Source organism: Chenopodium album, chromosome 1, assembly GCF_948465745.1.
Source record: "Chenopodium album chromosome 1, dcCheAlbu1.1, whole genome shotgun sequence".
NCBI classification, from domain to species: Eukaryota; Viridiplantae; Streptophyta; class Magnoliopsida; order Caryophyllales; family Amaranthaceae; genus Chenopodium; species Chenopodium album.
The window spans coordinates 8,780,610-8,788,166 of NC_137834.1; positions in this window are offsets into that span (position 1 = coordinate 8,780,610).

Consider the following 7,557-nt stretch of genomic DNA (forward strand, 5'->3'; position numbering starts at 1 on the left):
TTGGAGCAAATTGAATATTTTGTTTGTATGCCTTTGAGATCGCAGGAATCACTTTTCACTATTGTTGATGTTTAAAGGTTTTGATGATGAGGAACTTAAGTTACAGCAAACTCGTCTCATAAAGGCTTTTCAAGTGTTTGTTTAGCTTAGGTGAAATTGATCTTGAGATGGAAGAAGTAACTGAAGCTGAGAAGACTTGAAGGGGATCTTTATCAAGAAAGTTATTCAAAATAAAAGAAGAGTTCCCTAACAGGAATTGAGTTCCCTCACAGGAACGTTCCTTCACAGGAACTTGAAGATTGCTGGCTAAGATCTTTGGAGGAACTTAGTAAGCGTGGAGCCCAAGTAAACCTACCAGAACAAGAGCGCAGCGCAGCAATGTTTTAGTTAAGATTTTATCTTCTAGATTCATTGTTAAATATGTTAAGTAGGATATGCATGAAATTTATTAGAAGCATGACAATTAGCTTGGAAAATAAATTAAAATCGGAAAAGATAAAAGATAGAAATAGAAAAAGATTTTCTTTAAATATTTATCTTTTAAAATCAGTTTGTTAAAAAGATATTATGCTTTTTAACTCAATATTTCTATCTTATTTTCTGAAAAGATTTTCTTCAAAAGATTTACTTAAAAACCGTGTTTTAAGATAAGTTAAGTTTTACTTATTTATCTTTTTGAAAACCTACTTTCTATATAAGTAATACTTGTATAAATAGTAGAGAATAATATGAGTTTAGGTTTTTGTGAGTTTTATGCGTGAAGAATTTACAGAGTTATAATCGTGTAAGTTTGCCAAGCTTATCATATTGTCATATTAGTTTCGGGTTTCATGCATAGCTTGCCTATCATATACTAGGTGTTTGTACTTGTAATTGGTTGGGGTTATTTGGGTGAGAGAGTATTTTTATCATTGCATACAGAGAGAGCTTCTGGTGAGAAGGGGAAGATTTGTACTTAGGGAGTACGAGAGAGTTTGAGTGTGGGACTCAGACTGGGTAGAACAGTGCATTGTTCTGTAGCAAGTTCATTCAGGAACTTGTGAGTAGAGGCTTAATTATAATAGGTTGTAACTTGGTGTTTGCCCTATTATAGTGGAAGTATTTGTGTTTGAAATCCCTAAGGTAGGGTCGAGGTTTTACTTCTAGTTGGGCACTAGAAGGTTTCCTCGTAAAATCCTGTGTGCTTTTCAAGTTCCTATTTTGTTATGTTTTATATTTGCAAAATTAGTAATTAGGAACTCATCTACAATTCACCCCCCCTCTTGTAGTGTTCATCTCAATTAACAACTATAAGAATCTAGTAGAGGCCAATACGGGCGAATGTGGCTCCATGACTCACTTCGTACCATCATCCGCGATCCTCCTTTCGTGGTTCCGAACCATATAGAGTTAGTAATATCATGAATTAGGAATGGGGTGTAACCTTCACGGTTCAATCATTGTTTCCTATCGTTGTCCCTTATTCGTGGTTGCATTTTATGATCCGTGAACGGTTTACAAGTTCCTTAAAAACTTGTTGGCGGCTCCCTACTTTCCTTGTCCCTAATAGTATACGCCAATTCCCACTTCCTAAGACTGCCAAGCATATTCACCACATGCTTTAACGTAGGCGCACTTTGAACGACGCCTACAATTTGGCGACTCTACTTTTTATTTAATTTAATTGTTTTAATTTGATTTATATTTTAATTGAAGTTACTAACAGTTTATTCATGATGTAGCAATTTAAAGGAACGTGCGGAATGTGAGTAATTCATTAATTTAATTACTCTTATTTTATTTTAATATTGCTAGTATCATAATTAGGGTTATTTTATATTTGATTTGACTAACGCTATTATTGTTAAATTGCTTCCAATATTAATGCTTATTTATTGATCACTATATTGCATGTTTAAAGGGAATATGTAATTGAAAATCATGCCTAATAAGATAATTTGGACAATCGGTTTAGGTTCCTTTTTAATCTTGTTATTTAATTCAAGTGATCACAAATATTTTAGAATAATGTGTTGCATTAATATTAAACCAATTTAGCCTAATAATAGTTTGGAGCAAATTGAATATTTTGTTTGTATGCCTTTGAGATCGCAGGAATCACTTTCCACTATAAAGAATCGAGTAGAGGCCAATACGGGTGAATGTGGCTCCATGACTCACTTCGTACCATCATCCCCGATCCTCCTTTCGTGGTTCCGAACCATATGGAGTTAGTAATCTCATGGATTATGAATAGGGTGTAACCTTCATGGGTCAATCGTTGTTGCCTATCGTTGTCCCTTATTCGTGGTTGCCTTTTATGATCCGTGAACGGTTTACAAGTTCCTTAAAAACTTGTTGGCGGCTCCCTACTTTCCTTGTCACTAATAGTATACGTCAATTTCCCACTTACTAAGAGTGCCAAGCATATTCACCACATTCTTTAACGTAGGCGCACTTCGAACGACGCCTACAGCCGTACAAGAGGGTAAAATCGTATTTTCCTTAAAAACACTTCTTTTATTCTGATGAAAACTCTTAAAAGTCAACTAAAGTCAGTTTACCAATGCTAATTAAATTAGGAATGAAAAGAACTTTTTAGAAGAATCTAGAAGACTATAATCGATTATAATTGCACTAGGAATGATAAATCAATATTCAGCCCTCCTCTAGATCATTGGGCTGCATATAAATATCAAACCAAACCCAGTTTAGTAATTTGGCCATAACTTCCTCATTATTCATCGGAATTGGGTTTATAATATATCGTTGAAAAGCTCTTTTTGAACACGACCCAACTACACTATTATTGGACCCTTGATATGGACCAAACCAAACTGGATTGGCTGTTTTCTTAAAATAGGTTTTCAAAAACAGAGAGAAAGAAAAGAAATAAAAACTAACCGCAACACTAGACTTTCCACACTTTCACTTCATTCGATTATGATTCGACGTGAAAGATACTCATCACTGGGTTTGGTTTTGGGGAGACACAAATGAATGTCTACAGAAGCCCCCACTTTGACTGAGTTTGGAGAAACGCAAGTTTCGAAAACAAAAGTCAAAGTATCGATAGGGACGGAGAATGATTCAGAACGTTTTGCGATCCTAAACTACTCTTGTAACGCCGATACCTGCAAACTAGCGTTATTTAAATAGATGAGAGAGTTAAGAAACGCGTATCTTGCACCGTCAAGCACACGTCTCTGGAGGTAACCGATTATTGCTGTTGCATTGCTGTTTTGACATTTTTCCACGAGCTAGGGAATGCTATCCTGCTGTTTGTTTTGACGATCTTTCGCAAGCTAGAGAATACCGCCTGAAGACTGCTATGCTTATAACTGCCTCCAATTTCCGCTGTGATAGTCTTTGAAAAGACCACTGCTTGTTGATCCTTAATGTTGTTATGCCAGTGCGTCGGCGCTTTGCTGCTTGTGAACCAGTATGTCGGTGCTTTTTGCTGTGATGACAATCCTCTTTTCTTTGGGAATAGTTGCTAACACAACTCTTGTATGATGCATGACAATCCGATTTAGGGAAAGTTGTCAATGCTTTGTAACAATCCTTCCTTGGAAATGTTGCCACGATGAAGCGACAATCCGTATCTCAAAAAATTTGCCAAAATCCATTTTTGGGAAATGCTTCGTAACAATCAGTTATAAGAATTTTTCTACGATCGACAATCCATATCTTGGAATATAACTCTTGAAAGCAATCCACCTTGGAAATTTGCCATTGCTATACGACAATCCTTTTAGGAAAATATTGCCACTATTGACAATCTGCGTCTTGGAACATCTGCAAAAAAGAGTTGATCGGCAATCCACTTTGGGAAAATTTTCCACTTACTAAAATGAATGACAATCCACGTTGAAGAACCTTTGCCGAAATTTATGATGAGTACAAACCTACGACAATCCTTTGGAAATTTTTCCATAGGGAACTGTGTGTATGACAATCCAATCTCGGAAAACTTGCCAGAGATGCCAATCCGAACATGGAAAACATTTCCGAACAGGGAAGGAGCACGACAATCCACGCTTGGAAACTTTGCCAGAGATGACAATCCAATCTTGGAAAAATTGTCGTTGAAGAAGATGCACGACAATCCATTTTTTTGGAAATATTGTCAGTTGGAGATGACAATCCAATATTGGAAAAATTGACGTAAAAGTGACGCGCTTGCTTTTGAATCAATGCCTTGGTGCTTGTAATGAGCCAATGTTTTAGGCGCTTAAGCTAAGTGAGACGATTTTTTGTCAGGTCAATCACTTACTACTATTGTAATTGAGCCGACTACTAATCATGTCAATTTTCTAATAGGACTAACTGGCGTACCAAGGAACCTGAAATTGCTGTATGAGGTCGAAATAACCGTTTTGAGAGGCTTCGAGCTCTGTCGCTGCTGAAATATCGCTGGCGCCAAGAATTGGCTCTGTTGCCAGACGCTAGGATCTAGCGTCAGGCGCTTAACTCTTTAGCCAGACGACAGATGTTGTCGCCAGGCGACAGCCTTGTTGTCTGGCGCTGGAGTCAGGTCTTCCCTATTCTGCTCTTGCTGCCGCTGTTGCTTGGTTTTGCTCCAAACTTTGAGCTTGGTCGTTTCCTTTCAACCAAATTCACTCAAATCTTTTGTAAATTAAAGCTCTTCATCTCTAATTTACTGATCTATGTAACTCCTCTTATCTTGGAGGAATCTCTTGTGTCATATTCGCGGTATTTTTGAAAAAAAATCCGGGAATGTCCTCGCTTGCTGGGATGCACCTGCATTTGTATCTTTGACTATATGACTTTGCTTATCTTTCTTTAGGGTTGACCTAAGACTTAGTGTTGACTCAATGTGATAACATGACATGACTTAATGTGTACATGACTCGTGTGTGCATTGTAATGTGATCGTGCAACTCAAAAATGCAAAAAAGAAAAAATTTTCCGTCATTTTTGTGGAGGGTACCAACTTTCTCCCGAAAAAGAAAGACGCAAAAAAGAATCAAAGTTTTTGAAGGTGCATGTTGAATGAGCTTAGTCAAATGTTTTGCAATGGATTAATTCATCCTATCCTATCTCAATTGTTGACTCACTCCATGATGAAAGTATTTGGGTAACTTAGGCACGGAGGCTAAGCACTTCGTACTTTGTGATGCAATGATGAGTGATGAGCGATTTTGACTTGACAAGGCATGATTCAGCGTTATGTTAAGATTTCATGACAAAGGGTTTCTAAGGGAAAGTATATTTGGTCATGTATCTGTGCGGTGTGTGAAAGTGATACTAAAGTTAGGCCGCAAGGTCTAAGTGCATGGGAAAATATTATTTCAAGAAGAGTTAAATAATGGTGACTCTTAGGCTAGGTAGGCTAATGATGTAGGGATCAAGCCCCCAAGTCTAGCTCTATATGAATAGGGATGAGCACAGGGCATCCCTTGATATGATCATGGTGTGAGTATGTGAATGTGAATGTGAATGCATTTTATTATGACCGCACCTCGATGTGAGGTTGCCTACGTATCTGTTAGGAATCAGGCCGAACGTAGCTCTAGCCGAATCTCGCACAAGTGTGTGTATACCTCAAAAATGTCTTTTTAAGGGTTGTAACGTGGTTAGGCTAAAGGTTGAAGAAGAAGGGGATAAAAGGCTCAAGACCCTAGATAAGCCCCCAAGGTGTGCAACTTTGCTTTTTGAATATTTGTATTTTCATGCTTGAGGTTTAGCTCTCTTTTTTTTTTTTTTTTTTTTTTGCTTTTTTTATTTTATTTTTATAAGTATGGGCAATCCCGATCATGCGGTCTATCACTCACTTGGCATTCATGTTTCTTAGGCACGGTACCGAGCACTCGATAAGAGACGCAATCTAAGGCGTGTTCATATCAAACACATGTTCATGTTAAAGACATTGGAACACTTGCCCTTTTGTACACTTTTATTTATTATTATTTTTTTTAATTTATTGAATTCACTCAAGATTTTGAAGTTACATAAGTTACACACCATCCCATCCCGAGGCTTAAAGTGGTTTATCAAGAAAAGATTGTACAACCGTATAGATACCCACAAGTGCAAAAAGATGAGATCGAGAGATTAATCCAAGAGAAGTTGCAAGCTAGAATCATCCAACCATCAAGAAGTCCTTTCTCAAGGCCGGTAATCCTTGTAAAGAAGAAAGATGGTTTGTGGAGGTTTTGCGTCGATTATAGGGCCTTGAATAAGGAAATTATGCTGGATAAGTTTCCAATTCCGGTCATAGATGAGTTACTTGATGAATTGCATGGGGCGAAATGGTTCACAAAATTTGACTTGAAGTCCGGTTATCACCAAATAAGAGTAAAGCCGGAGGATGTTCATAAAACGACATTCCCCACTCACGAGGGACACTATGAGTTCCTTGTGATGCCCTTTGGACTCACAAATGACCCCGACCACATTTCAATCTCTTATGAATGAAGTGTTCAAGCCGTACTTGAGGAAGTTTGTCTTGGTTTTTTTGACGACATACTAGTTTATAGCAAGGTGGAGGGTGAACACAAGGAGCATGTCCGATTGGTATTGAAACAACTAACAGTATGCGAATTGGAAGAAATGTGAGTTCGGAAAGAGAGAGGCGGCATACTTGGGTCATGTGATATCGGAAGAAGGGGTAGCCATGTATATGGATAAGGTGGGGGCTATTTTGGAGTAGGAAGAACCAAAGAAATTGAGGGAATTACATGGATTCCTTGGGTTGACCGGATATTACCAGAAATTTGTGGCTAACTATGCACAAATCGCCAGACCACTCACATCATAATTGAAGAAGGATAGTTTTTGGTGGACAAGTGAGGCGGCAGAAGCTTTTTCTGTCTTGAAGGCTGCCATGACATCAACCCCGGTGTTGAGAATGCCGGACTTTCAGCTTGAGTTCATAGTAGAGACGGATGCCTCAGGATTTGGGCTTGGGGCGGTGTTTATGCAACAAAGGAGGCCCATGGCATATTATAGCAAGCCACTAGGGGTGAGAAATCAAACCAAGTCCATATATGAGAAGGTATTGATGGCAGTGAGTTTGGCAGTGACTAAATAGCGACATTACTTGCTAAGAAGGCACTTCATTGTTAGGACCGATCAACAAAGCTTACAGTTTCTAACCCAACAAAGAGAAATAGAAAGTGAGTATCATCGATGGATGCGAAGGCTAATAGGAATGGACATTGAAATCCAATATAGACCCGGGCCGTCCAATCGAGTGGCCAATGCGCTCTCTCGAAAGGGGAGTGTGACAGCCTTATTCGGGGCCTTGATATCCACTTCTCTAGTGGACTGGGCTAAACTGGAGAAAGAGCTTGCGAGCGATCCTTAGTTGAGTGAGCTGAGGAGTAAGTTGAGAGATGAACCTGCCAAGTTCCAGGGCTATCACTTAGAAGGTGATAGAGTGATGTACAAGGGAAGGGTAGTCCTCCCAAAAGGGTCGAAGTTCATTCCTATTCTCCTCCAAGAGAAACATGATACACCTGTAGGGGGGGTACAAAAGAGAAGTAAAGACCTACTCGAGGTTAGCAGGGGATTGGTTCTGGTCAGGAATGAGAAAAAAGGTGGGAGAACATG